Source organism: Pan troglodytes, chromosome 11, assembly GCF_028858775.2.
Source record: "Pan troglodytes isolate AG18354 chromosome 11, NHGRI_mPanTro3-v2.0_pri, whole genome shotgun sequence".
Taxonomy (NCBI): domain Eukaryota; kingdom Metazoa; phylum Chordata; class Mammalia; order Primates; family Hominidae; genus Pan; species Pan troglodytes.
Genome location: NC_072409.2, coordinates 111,348,477 through 111,362,483, shown reverse-complemented (window position 1 = coordinate 111,362,483; position 14,007 = coordinate 111,348,477). Strand labels below are relative to the sequence as shown.

Here is a 14,007-nt window from a genome sequence, read left to right as displayed (position 1 = left end):
AAGAGACAACTACTCCATTTAGCTGGAGCAAATGCATTTGAGAATGCCATAGTCTCCACTACTCCCGATTGCCCAGTACTTTGTCCACTTCACTCTTAACGTTACCTGCCTGGCCGCCGTAAGGATGGCAGTTATAATCCCTTAGAATCTTCTCCATATCAAAGATTCTTTTAAAAAATGTTTTTGAACATGGTGTCTTGATATGTTGCCCAGGCTGGTCTCGAATTTCTAGGCTCAAGCAATCCACCCACCTCAACCTCCCAAAGTGCTGGGATTATGGGCATGAGCCACTGCATCCAGCCCAAGATTCCTAATTTTTTCTTGGGCTCCTTTGAGAATACAATGCAAACTTTGGACTTCCTTTCAAGAAAAATCTTCACAATTGTACATATATACTATATTTTGCACGCAATTGCATAAGGTGCATAAACCACCTGATGAGTAATACTATTTAACTCATGTGTCTATGAGGGGAAGTATAGAAGATTGATCCAAATTATGCAGCAAACCCAAAACTCGAGGTAAAACAGGTTTTAGAAGAAAAGGTAAAAATACATGTATGAATGTCTAATTCTGTAATATCCGATGTTTGAAAATACATGCCACTCTTGACAGTCAATAACAAGTGAGTTTTGTTTTGGTTTGGTTTTTTTTCTGGGAAGTATAGCCTTTGGCCAGAAGCCAGAAACAGATACTTCCTCTAGTGAGATTTTTGCAGTCTGGATGTTTTGTGTGTTAGCTCAGCCTTGCAAATAATCTAGGAAAATAATTTACAACTCAGCATTCCACTGACATAGCCCAGCTACTTTTGAAGCTATAGCATGGGTCAAGTAGTTTCTCCACTTTTCCTCCACCAAACCCCCAGCAGCCAGTCAAGAACTAGAGGCAGCGAGCAAAACCACCACCCCATCTTTTGATTTGGAGCAATGAAATAGTCAAAGATTCAAGGGATATGAACAAAGCAGGGTGGGGACAATGATGGCATATCCATGTTTTACATTGTCAGATTAGAGGGAAAAGCAACAAGACTTTATAGGAAAATAAGTACATTCATACACTTTCAGTTACCTAATAAATTGGAACAAACTTTCTGGAGAACAGTTTGGAGCATGTTCTGATCTCTTCACCCAGTAATTCTGTTTCTCAGAATTGATCATAAAGAAATAATCAGAGATATGTTCAAACTCCTAAGTACAAGGATATTCATGGTAGCATTTTTTTGTAATGGTGATAAATTATAAGCAACCTAAATGTATACAAATTTATATTGTATACATATGTATACAAATTTATCTTTTATACTATGTATACATAGTATACAAATTTTCGTACTAAGCAACTATTAAAAACTTGTCTTAGAATCATATTTAATTACATGTGGGAACATTCCCAATACAGTATGAAGTGGGAAAATAAAATTACACAACAGGATAGTGTATACAATCCAAATTTTATTAAAATGTATATACATTTTTAAAAGTTGTGATCAAAACCAAAAGGTTAACATCCAGAAAGTAAGAAAACATGATCTGTTGTGCTTTCTTTACATTTTCAACTGAACCTGTGTTTTTGTTTGGTTTGTATTTTTAATGAAAGAGATGGGGATGGAGTCTGCCCTGAGATCCTCCAATTTTGCCTCTGGTCGCTTCTCTGCCCCATCTCTGCTCCCTTCCCCTGCCAGCTCAGTGCCACCTTTACCTGGTACACAGCTCCTTCCTCCAGACGCTGAAGTAGTCCTCAGCCTCCCTACCCAGAAGATGGCCGTGGAAAACACACAGGAAGGGCCATTTCACATTGCAAATGCCCTCATGAATCCAGCAGGCTGGTAGCTTAATGTATACAGTTATTAGGCCGAAGGAGGATGCAGGTGGGAAGCTGAGGAGGGTTGAATGAGTCCCCTAAGGATACGTAAATTAGAAGCAGAAACACAGCTAGAATTCAGACCCAAGATTAATAATCTGTGCTCCTGCATAAAGGAAACTCTCTTGCCAAATTAACAGGTAGAAAAAAAAATTCTGCCATCAAAGCCTCTGGTGAGATTAAAAAAATACTTTATAGCTTTTTTAAAAAACAGGAAGAACCCCTTTTTATGTGATGATAAGGTTAAGAAGTCTAATTTAGCAGGGAAATTTGAACATAGACTGGCTGTTAGATGGTATCAATAAATTGTTAATGATTTTGTTAGAGATGATGATGGCATATAGTTGTGTAAGAAAATGTCCTTACTTTTTAAATGCATATGGAGTTATGAAATGACATAATGTCTCAAATTTACTTTAAAACAGAAAAAAAAACGGCACAGTTGATATAAACTCAAGACATTTTCAGAGACAATCATTGTGGGTACCAATAGAATCCTACCGATAAATTACATTGTGAAGAACACGCTCCTGCCCTGCTGAGGAATATCTGTGTTTGGGGTCTGCCAACATTTAGGCTTGTAAGCCGTATTTATGTCAAAGCACCAGAGAAATAACAGGAAATAGCTTATGAATATGCCTGAGAATTGTGGCTCTGGAAAAATCCTGGTCCAGCCAGTGAGTTTAAATTCAGGTCACATTTTCTTTAATACTTCCCAAAATTAAATTATGATGATTGGAGCCTCCCATGACCAGCACAGGAACAGAACAGCACCTCCAGTCCCACTCCCAGAGGTGCCCTGGGCACCCTTCCCGGATGCTCATAACTTTGCTCACGAAGAGGTTCCAGCTCTTCCACTTTAGCCTCTGCCACCCCCGCCTGGGCCAGAAGCACTCCACTGGGCACAGCTGCGCCTCCTGGTGTCTGCTGTGGCTGCCACTACCCCGGTGACCTAAGGAGTTCCCCTCTTTGCTCCTCCATCCTAAGACAGGAGCAGAAGCTTAATTCTCCAAAGTGCAGCTGAGACCACACTTCTACTCAGGCCATAATCTTTGCTAAAGGTAACCCAAAGCAGATGAAACACTAATGGTGACATCCAACTGCTCCCTGAAGGGGCTCCCAGGGTCCCTTAACAGGGATGCCCCTCTGCTTAGCTGCCAGCTTGCCTCCAGGAGGCTAGAGTTCATCTCTAAAGGTGTTCCAAGCTTTCCTGCACCCCAGATCCCAGAACCTGACACCAGGTTCTAAGAAGGAAAAATTCCACTATCACACAGGCCATCCTGTCCTGACCTGGAGTGACCTCTTCCTGGGATGCTTGCCATTGTGGAATATCCACTTCAGAGAAAACCCCCGTCACGGCCACAGGGGGATAGCCTTTCCTCGTGGACCCCATCAGGAGCCTTCCATAGACTCCATACCATAGTACCTGCTGGGTTATTGCAACCACCCTGCTTGTAGAACCTGGGAGTCTGTGCAGGTCAGGCTGGGCCAAGTCCATGCCAGTTCCTGTGCACATTTCTTCCTCCAGAGCAAGGAGTTGCTCATTCCTAACCCTTCCTGTGATGTCGCAGCTCTGGATTTCCTATAAACGCCTGCTCAAACAAGGGCACACACAGCTCCTCAAGAAACAGCACCAGTTTGCAGCTCAGTGGATGTCAAGCCAAGCAGATATCAAGCCAAAAAACTCCCTCCTTTCCCTCCTCTCTCCCCCAGGCCACTGAGTGTGAGTCCTAGTACTGATTCTGCTTCCTGGACAAGTCACATTATTAAACACTAGACGTCAGGAGAAAATATTTGCGTTTTGTTTATCAATGACTTTCAGTTTCCACCAGACACTGGTTGGGTGATTGGATTTACAGTTGAGGATCTTCTCCAAAGATAAATTTAACACTCTACCCTTGGAAGATTTAAAAAACAAAAAATGCTCCAGACTTTTAGATGATTGTTACTCCAGCTTTCATGTTAGGATTTCAAAATTTTTAGGGCTTGACCTCAACCATAGGATCAGAGGTTTTCTACTACTTTTTGTTGGGAAAGGGTGGGAAGACAGGGTCTCATTCTATGGCCCAAGCTGGAAAGCAGTGGTACCAGTATAGCTCACTGTAGTCTTGAACTCCTGGACTCAAGCCATCCTTCCACCTAAGCCTTCCTAGTGGCTGAGACTACAGGTGGTCCACACCACCATGCCTGGCTAATTCTTACTTTTGTAGCAATAGGGTCTCGATATATTGCCAGGGCTGGTCTCAAACTCCTGGCCTCAAGTGAGCCTCCCACCTTGGCTTCCCAAACTGCTGTGATTACAGGAATGAGCCACCACACCTGCCCTACTTTTTAACCAAGTAAAAAAGTTTAAAGCCTTATAAAAGCTTAGGTATATTCAGTATTTATTAAACAACAGCCAGATGTAGAATGCATATGTGAGTTGGTTGCCTTTCAAGCAAGGTTTTTCTATAAAGGGCCCAATAGTAAATATTCTAGGTTTTACAGGCCCTGTGTATTTTGCCCAACTACCCAACTCTGTTTGTCATGGGAAAGCAGCCACAGACCGTATGGAAATGACTGAGGGTGACTGTGTGCCAATGAAACATTCATTTACAAAAACAGGAGGCCAGCCAGGAGCTGACCCCTGCCCAGCTAGACTCTGACACTCCAGATGCAATCTAGTTGAGGTTGAATCCAGGTAACAAAATAAACTACCACATCAGGCAAGGAGTATGAATGCACTGAAGAGACTGAAGAATAGAGGGTGAGCAGAATAAAGTGCAGTTGGTGATAGTTTTAGAGCACCTTATTTGTAAACTCAGGCTTTACAGCAGATGACACACTTAAATCTTTGGGGCTGAGGAAGGCTTTTTTTTAAAGGCTATGTATTCATTTACTCAGAGGCAGCTGTGTATCTGGAAACAATCCCACATCCTCCTATGAAAAGAACCATGCCACGTGCCTCCCCGAGACAAGGTTCAGTTTTATTCAGCTAACATTTCTAAACTCCAGCTGCATGAAAACAGACTAACAGAAAACCACGTATAAGAGGGTGAGGCTCTACCACTCACATGGTCATGGAGCTGAGGTCGTCTGATAGTCAGGTCCAGGAGTCCCTCGCTAGCAAGAATTGTAAGACTTGAAGACGCATATCACTTTGTTGTACAACCTGCTATTAAATATAAGCTACTGTTCATAAACATAGGTGGCTAAGAGCACTTAATGTCAATTTTAGCTATGGGGGAGGAGTATGCATTCTTTTCTTGAAACATTGGTGGTCCATTATACAGTTTAGTTTCTATGAAAATTGCCATTCAAGGTGGTTTATAAACTTAAAACTCCAGGCAGGAAGACAAGATTGTTGCCTAAGACTGTACAGTCTGAGAGTGAACTTCCTGCCTCATTTGCAACATCTGGAACCAGTGGGCTCTTCATGCACTTTGAGTGCTCCTTTCCCTAAGATTATCAAGAAATTTGTGTTGAGTTAGAATACAGCTGTTGAAGCCAAAGGACTTATTGTATCAATTTGATTTCTGAAATGCCTGGCCTCCAAAGACAAAACGACCACATAGTGTATAAGGAAGAGCTCCCATAATGAACATGCCATTTGCAAGTAATAAAATGAATAGTGGCAAGAGATAAATATGCCCTGCTTTAGTCTTTCCTGAGACAGTGAAGCCCAGAGAATCAACCATGCATGAGCCTTCTTTCTGACTAAACAGATATTAGACTTGTTCATAGCTCTGTTCAGCTGTAAGATAACCTGATTTGATTACTTAAAAAGGGATTCTAAGGACCTTCTATATATTGGAGGCATGGACCTGGAAGACCATTCGTTCATTTATTTATTTATTCATTCTGTCTTTAATGAGCCAGGCTCTGCTAGACACACAAGGTGTAAAATTAAGTCTTATCTCAGCAAGAAAGAGTACATTACAATGCTGTGTGATAAGCACTTTCTGGGAATGAGGTCAGTGCAGGGGACATTGGAAGGAGCCATTTTGAAGGAAGCATAGAAATCAAGTGAAAGGAAGAGGGTGGGTATTCCAGGCAAGAGAAAATAGCATCTTTGTCCTCCCAAAATAGCATCTTGGGAGGACAGTGAGACTTGAAGTGCAATGCTGGAAACGTGGGCAAGAGGAATGGGATGGAACGGGTGAGCACAAGGGTTTATTGGCCTCGTGTGCCTTGCCAAGGGGACTGGACTTGAGCCTGCAGGCGAGGGAAGCAATTCTAGCAGTGACTCCCACCTGTGCCATTCTCTACAGAGGGACACCTGAACAAGTATCCATCCTAGAGGGGCAGGAGAGTCCAGTGGTTAAGAGTATAGACAGGAGCCACACTGCCTGGGTTTGAATCCTGGTTCTGCCATGGATTAGCTGTGAAACCTTGGATTTTACTTAACTTGTCCTCAGCTTTAAAATATGGATAATAATAATGTTTCATAGAACATCTAGAATGCTATACAATTTTTTTACTTACTCTTTTTTGTCTGAGACCTTCAGAAGTTCCTATAAAGTACCTGAACTGGCAGCAGAATCTACAGGGCCAATATCAGAATTGAGCTACGCAGATATGAACACACTGAATGCATTCATTCTGGAAATGAGAACAATATAAAAAGACTTGCTCTGCCATCAGTTTGTAAAGTTCACCAGCATGTAAGAAGCTTTTGCCTAGAAGTCCGAGATACCAATTTTATGGATAAAGAGAAGCAAAGAGACAGCTCAGTCATATTTAGGTTGTGGCAAAAACCCAGAAAAGTCTCACTGAGCCATTAGCTAGCTGCTGCTGTCAGAGCATTCATATGGACTTTGGAAAAGAACAGTTGAGTTCCTCAGATTCTTTGGGGTATATTTAATGCTTTTACTGGACAATAAGTTCAGGGAGTCAAAAAGTTCATGGAGTCTTCTGAAAAACTGGTCCTAAGTACAAATACCACCGTGTTCCATAGTAATGAAAAAAATGTTAAAACAGCTCCTGGACTGCTGAAATCAGGACACAGCCTACCACTTTTTTTTTTTTTTTTTTTTTTTTTTTGACAGAGTCTCACTCTGCTGCCCAGGCTGGAGTGCAGTGGTGCGATCTCAGCTCACTTGCAACCTCCACCTCCTGGGTTCAAGCAATTCTCCTGCCTCAGCCTCCCAAGTAGCTGGGACTATAGGTGTGTGCCACCACCACCGGCTGATTTTTGTATTTTTAGTAGAGATGAGGTTTCACCATGTTGGCCAGGCTGGTCTTGAACTCCTGACCTCGAGTGATCCACTTGCCTCAGCCTCCCAAAGTGCTGGGATTACAGGCATGAACCACTGCACCTGGAGAGCCCACTGCTTCTTGATGCATGTTTTGAACTTCAAATGTGGACCAGCTGACAGAGGCTTCAAGGGGACCTTTAGCTGATTCTGCTCAAGGACCAGTTTATTTTGTTAACATCACCAAATAGCCTAGAGTGGTGATATTACCTATTTTAAGAGAGTTCTTAATGTCTCTAAGAAAAGTAGATGTCATAGGTGATGCAAGCACAGAAAGATTTTGCATGCTCCTCTTTGCCTCTTCCTTTCCCTTTGAACATCCAGGGAGTACTAATCAAGGCTGCAGAGATTTCCCTATGCCCTGGATTAACAAAGTAAGATCATATCCTGCCTTGTTTTCTCTGGGGAATAAAAGAAACATTTTGGAATTTAAAAATCATGAACCTGTTTATTTAATCCTCATAGCAGCCCTATGAAGTCATCAAGTAGGTGGGACCTTAACTCCATCTTTAGAGATAAGGAAACAGGAGGTTGAAGACAGATTAAGCCACTTTTTCAAGATCACACAGATCATAAGGGCAGCAGCTGGAACTGGCAAGTTTTGTTCTGGCAACACTCTGCTGCCAAGGGGCCAGAGCCTGGGAGAGGGATCCAGGGCAGTCAGCCATACTTAAATACCTGTTATTCATTCAATCAGCATGTTTACTGAGCATCTCCTATGTGCTGGGCACTGAGTATACATTCGTGAACAAGCAGATAGCTAGGTCTCCTGCCTTCATGGAGCTTAAAACCTAGCAAGAAAGAGATATAAAATAATGAACCAATGATAAAAATTGTTGAGATATGATATGCACAGGATGCCAAGCAAGGAAATCAGGACACCCTGGTTTAGGGTGGATAATCAGGGAAGGATTCTGAGGAAAGGACTTAAAAGCCAAATGAAGAGTGAGGAAGAGCACTCCAGGCAGAGGGAAGAGCCTGTGCAAAGGCCTTGGGGTGGGAAGGAGCTTGGTCTGTTCCAGAAGAGGCTGGAGGAGGGGATGAGACAGGAAGATGGCACAAAGAGGGGCTGGAGAGGCAGGCAGGTGCCTCCCCTGCAAGGCCTGTTGGCCAAGGTAAGGATTTTTTCTTTTTATCTTCAGTGCCATTGAAGGGTTATCCTGATGTATAAAATCACCTGATTTATGTTTTTAAAAGATCTCTTTAGTGACCGTGTAATGAAGGAATGAATGAGGGAGGGAATGAATGAATCAGTTAATGCTTGTTGAAAGCCTTCCATCTGCTCAGTGATGCGCATCATCTTTATCATTTATTCAGTAATCATGGAGGCTATTTACTAAGAACACACGGTGTTCTGGGCACTGTACTAGGCCTGTTATAGACATTATTTCTAATCCTCACAACAGCTACGCAAGCTGAGGTTGTTCACGTTGTTCCTCACAATTAACCTAAAGGCGATAGAGGCATTTCAGATCCTCCAATTTATAGATGGAGAAGCTGAGTCTGGGATGAGGCTGGGATTTGAGCCCAGTCTGTCCCACCAAAGCCCATGCCTTCTCTCTGCACAGGTGGCCTCTCTGCCGGTGACAGAGACAGGAGTCATCCACATGGCGAGTTTTAACTCCTATGCAACAATGAGTTTCTTGGATGTGGTGTCCACTTATAATGGCATAACACCACCAAATGTCAGACCTAAAAGAACTTCCAATAAGGGGTTGAATTTTGATACCTTAACAGCAATGTGGAGAGATTGTCACGAAAGCTTTGTTCTCAGTGGGTGGTTGCTTAATCAGAGAGCTCTAGGAGGAGTCTTTTGCCCTCAGATGTTTATTTTTAAAACATGCTATTGTTTAGCCAGGCAACTGCTTCCTTTGGAGTGTTCTTGTAAAAAGTTCAGATGATTACTGCTTTGGCTGGGAGCCAACACCCTTGCTCATCAGAGCCTTCTCCTGAGGTGAAAAAAGCAAATAAATGCCTTTACCTAAAATAAAGAGCTAGCAGGTGCCCCTGACTTCCAAGGACAACCAGGGATTTTATCCCCGTTTCTAGGCCACAGCCGAGCCTCAAAACTGTCCCAGGTTCTAATGGATAACCCTGGGTTCACAGGGAACTGGAATCGTGCTCTTCTTTTTCTGCCCAATTCAGGTGCCACCTGTTCCATCAAGCCTCTCCTGGTCATCTCAATCTGGTGACAGTTCAGGCTCCTCTGAAAGCCCACAGTAACTAGTCTCCGCACCAGGGCTTCACAAAACATCTAGTTTTTAAACTGGATGGAGCAAATCCAGTTGTTAAAATTTCTGATCTGTTACAGATCAATAACCTTCGTAAACTATAGTTAGAGCAAATTACTAGAAAACTTATATTAAAAATAGACATGCAAAATACTAGCCCTATTTTTTTTTTTTTTTGAGATGGAGTTTCACTCCTGTTGCCCAGGCTGAAGTGCAGTGGCATGATATCGGCTCACTGCAACCTCCACCTCCCAGGTTCAAGAGATTCTCCTGCCTCAGCCTCCTGAGTAGCTGGGATTGCAGGTGCACACCACCACACCCAGCAAATTTGTGTGTGTGTGTGGTTTTGTTTTTGTTTTTTTGTTTTTTTAAGTAGAGATGGGGTTTCACCATGTTGGCCAGGCTGGTCTCAAACTCCTGACCTCAGGTGATCCACCTGCCTGGGCCTCCCAAAGTGCTGGGATTACCGGCGTGAGCCACTACGCCCCGCCCCTATCTTTTATTATTACATTCAAGAGAAATAAAGTTACTGTCCAATTACTATAAACATTTTAAATACTCACTGTTGATTTCTGTGCAGATGCCATCACACCTGCTTAGTTCCTTCTCATTTATCACCTCCTATAGGACAGCTTTCAACTCCCAGGAGAAACGAGTTCTGATAGTGAACTGTAAAGAGAGGGGGTCCTTCAGACCTCGCCAGCCACCAAAGATGGCCTGAGAGCAAGAAACCCGGGGGTCCATTGAGAATAAAAACTCAGAACTAAAGGGCAAATGAGGTTTTACTTGTTTGGGACTAAGTTGGGCCTGATCTTCGACGTCAACGCCAGTTAAGAGTCTAATGCCTGGATTCTCATTCTCACAGTCAACATTCATTGAGCTAGACCACAAGTTCTCACCAAGACAATATCGTCCCCAAGGCAGCAAAAGCTGTTTTTATTTGGTGGTGGTGAGTTGGGGGAGAAAATCTTACTCTTTTTATGTAAAAAAACACATGTATCATTTACTATATAACCAGATAAACAGTTTGCGGTTTTAGAATTTCAGAGGGGTGGTGATTAGGAAAACGGCTTTGGGGGCTGGGTTTGCACAACAACAACAACAATAAAACAAGGTTGAAAAAGACTGAGATGTTACATGTGTTCCCCTGTGGAGTCTTTTATGGCTGAAAAGTGTTCTCGTTGGCTGCCCTGGGAACCAAACTAAACCACCATGTATAAGCGGTTTCTAAGGGGACTACCTGCTGAGGTCCAAGTTTCGGACCCAGAAATGGATCTTTGAAATGGGGTCATTTGTAAGGAGACGATTACTTGCAAAAATGCAGCTCTTTCTGTCATGTGGAAAGCTTCAAGTACAAACATTCGTAGAGCACCTTATTTAAGGCACTGGGGGCCCAGTGAAGAATAAGCTTCAGGCCTTACAGCCATATGATCAGTGCAGTGATGGAACTACGTGCCAGGAGATTTGGGCGTAGCATCTTCCTTTCCCCTGCCCATGCTTGCAAGGCAAAGAGCTTTTCCTGAATTTGATAATGGAGTTAAGCTCTAGTTTGTTCATTCAACATTGTCGAGCACCCACTAAATGCTAAACGCTGGTAGGGTCTAGAGAGATTGGGCTGTCCAATATGATAGCCATTAGCCACGTGTGGCTACTTAAATTGAGATTAATTAAAACTGGCCAGGTGTGGTGGCTCACACCAATAATCCTAGCAATTTGGGAGGCCGAGGTGGGAGGATTGCTGGAGCTCAGGAGTTCAAGACCAGCCTGGGCAACATAGTGAGACCTCATCTCTAAAATTAAAAAAAAAAAATTAAAATAGATTAATTAAAATGAAAACTCAGTTTGTCAGTCACACTAGCCACTTTCCAAGTGCTTGCTAGCCATATGCACTTTGTGGCTACTGCAGGGGACAGCACAAAAACAGAACATTTCTATCATCAGGGAGCTCTACTGGGCAGCGCTAGTCTAGAATTTTGTAGCACATGGATAGAGTCAATATGGAATAGTGGTTAAGAATATGGCCTTTGAGGTAAAATGTAGATTGGGATCCCAGCTCTACCACTCACCTTACCAGCTTTATGATCGTATGGTACTTAGCCTTTCTGAGCTATAGTTTTGTCCTCTGTAAAATGGGGGTAATAATGCCCGCCTCCTTGGGTTGTAATGAGAATTAAAGATGATGCATTAACATGCAGTCAATATAGTGTTTATTGTCATCATTATTATTTGTATTATAATTATCATCCTCATCATTATTGACATTACTCGCAGATGGGGTGTTTACAACCATCCAGACAGATATTTTATGGTCATTAAGTTCTGTAATGTTCCTATTTATAGAGGTTTTCAAAGATTAGGCTGTTTCCCTGTATCTGTTCTCTCCCTCTATGGTGGTCACCACCCTTATCCCCAACAATGCATTATAAATCATCCAGGAGCCTGGACTTGGGGGCCAGCTCTGGCCCCATGTTGATGACTAGAGAGGTAGAGGGTAACTATAGAGTGGTAACTATACAGAGGTAGAGGTAACTATACAGTGTAGAGAAGTATAATCGTCGATTTGTGTAAATATCTGATATATCCGGGAAACTGGTAGGATGGAGGTGGATTAGAGGAATGGGAAACAAAGACCCGTGCTGAAAGTTACTACAAGATAGTTGCTGTGCTCCAGGACAGAGGGGAAATTGGATGACTACTTGGGGATGTATTTGTTTAAGATATTTTCACCAAGATCTCATTATTATCAAGCCTTTTATTGCCAGCTGAGTCCTGGAGTACAAGCAGAGGCACCAGCCCATGGCCAAATCATTAAGACAAATTAAGACATATTAACATATGCTGGGAACAATTATCCACATAGATTTAATTTGTTTCACTGCTGGAAGAAAATCCTGAGAGAGTACCAAACACATCCCCGAGAACAGCTCTGTAACTACTCTGTGACTCTCACTTGTCAGCACTTTAGGGGCTGGAATCCGCTTAAACTGGACATCTACCAAAGAAGGACGATATATCTGAAAATACATCCCATATTAGGGCTACAGATGAGTTAATTGGAGTCTGTTAAGGTGGTGATTCTTTTTGTTTCTTTTTAACCTATGAATCTTAGAAATAATTATTACAGTTCTCAAAACAATATACCGAGCTCTAAAATGAAATAGGCACATATTTTATAATCATATAATATACTTAGCAAACTTACATATTTGTATTATGATTTGCTCTATCTTTAAGAGACCTAAACTAAATATGAAATAGTGAACTTGTTTCTGAATTTTGGCCTTCAGTCTCTCTTGACTTTTTTGTTGTTGCTGTTGTCCCTTGCCTAATTGTTATCTTTCATTGTCTTACTGTGAGGAAAAGAAAGACTCTTCAACACAGCAAACTGCATTTTTCTCAAATCGAATAGAATCTATCATCAAGATTATTCTAGAATGTGACTATTGCAGTATGCCCATTATATGGCAATTGCACAATCTTTTCTCAGAGGTTGATGAATGGCGCCTTAACAACATCCTGGGGTAGCTGCTACAGAGGCCAGAGCACCTTCTCTCAAAATATTAACTTCCAAAGGAGCAATCAACAGCCAGAGAAATGGTGTGTTTAGAGTGAGAAATGACTTGTTCTGTCATCATAATGGTGATCGCTTCCTTGCAGATTTTCTTCCTGTACATCAAATATGTATGATTATATATGAGAAGCATAATCCCCCAGTCACTTAAAAAAAATGGATAGGCCTTTTAGTGTGGGAAATGAACATAAAAGTTACCTATGCATGCTGATAGCCATACAGGTTTACTGCCTTTCCCTTGGGGTTGCCTTGTGACAACCTCTTCCTTTTTCCTGCTACCCTGTACCTTAGGCTTTGCAAATGGTTATGGGACAACTCATGCGTGTTGAATATGCAAAATCATTTTCTATAATGCTCCTTTGACTCAAAATATGACCCTCATTTTGGAAATCAGGCTGGATAGTGTCTGAAACCTCCAATGACAGCTTGCCGAAAGATGATTCAGTTGTTTCTCAACTTGGCCCATTCCCCACGTCCAAGTCCAATTGGAGAACGGCTTTTGACTCCATTTATATGAGCATCTTTGATAGAGAGCAAAGGTTTCTGGCAAGGAGGGATGCCTGCCTTCCACCTCTAATCCAGCTGTCCTTGACACTCCAGACAGCCCTTTCAAATCTGGGCAACACTTAGTCATCTTACTGGTAGCCAAGGACCATTTGAAGTGAGATCTAACAATATGATCGTAAGTCTCTGACATTACCTGTGCCCTGGGAAATTACTTATTAATATCTTTCCTCTTTCAAATAGAAATTTTAAGATGTCTCACAATAAAAGCTATACACAATAAGGTTGTTTACACAGAAGCAATTTGAAAATCATGAAAAGAGGAAGGAAACACACTAACCAGAATGGATAATGACATTACTGTGAATGTGGCCCCGGGACCATTTAAAGATCCAGCAATAAGTGGATCATTAAATACATTCTGGTACAGCCACATGACAGATTATTGAGCCATTAAAATTATCCTCACGGTGAGTTTGTAACAATGTGGGAAAATGCTTACAACTATAATATTAAGAAGAAGAGAGAGGGTTAAAAACTATAAAATTCTCTCAGCTGTTTACAAAAAATTGAGAAAAATATTAGAAGAAAATTCACCAGAATATTA

General features: G+C 42.0%; 2 protein-coding genes across 14 annotated transcripts in view; one reads left to right on the top strand and one right to left on the bottom strand.

The window, feature by feature from the left end:
* The window catches only part of SPATA6L (spermatogenesis associated 6 like), a 163,973-nt gene that overhangs the window by 42,068 nt on the left and 107,898 nt on the right, over positions 1–14,007 (bottom strand). For 5 of the 12 annotated variants that reach the window (XR_001720651.3, XR_008537234.2, XR_008537220.2 and 2 more), the window contains one exon: positions 9,889–9,994. The exons of 5 other annotated variants lie outside the window; for them this stretch is intronic. The gene's annotated coding sequence lies outside the window, so the exon portion shown is untranslated. Of the gene's footprint in view, positions 1–7,772; positions 7,886–9,888; positions 9,995–14,007 lie in introns of all 12 variants that reach the window. 2 more of the 12 variants (XR_008537221.2, XR_008537228.2) reach the window with 1 other exon arrangement.
* The window catches only part of SLC1A1 (solute carrier family 1 member 1), a 97,137-nt gene that overhangs the window by 56,188 nt on the left and 26,942 nt on the right, over positions 1–14,007 (top strand). The gene's annotated exons all lie outside the window — the stretch shown is intronic.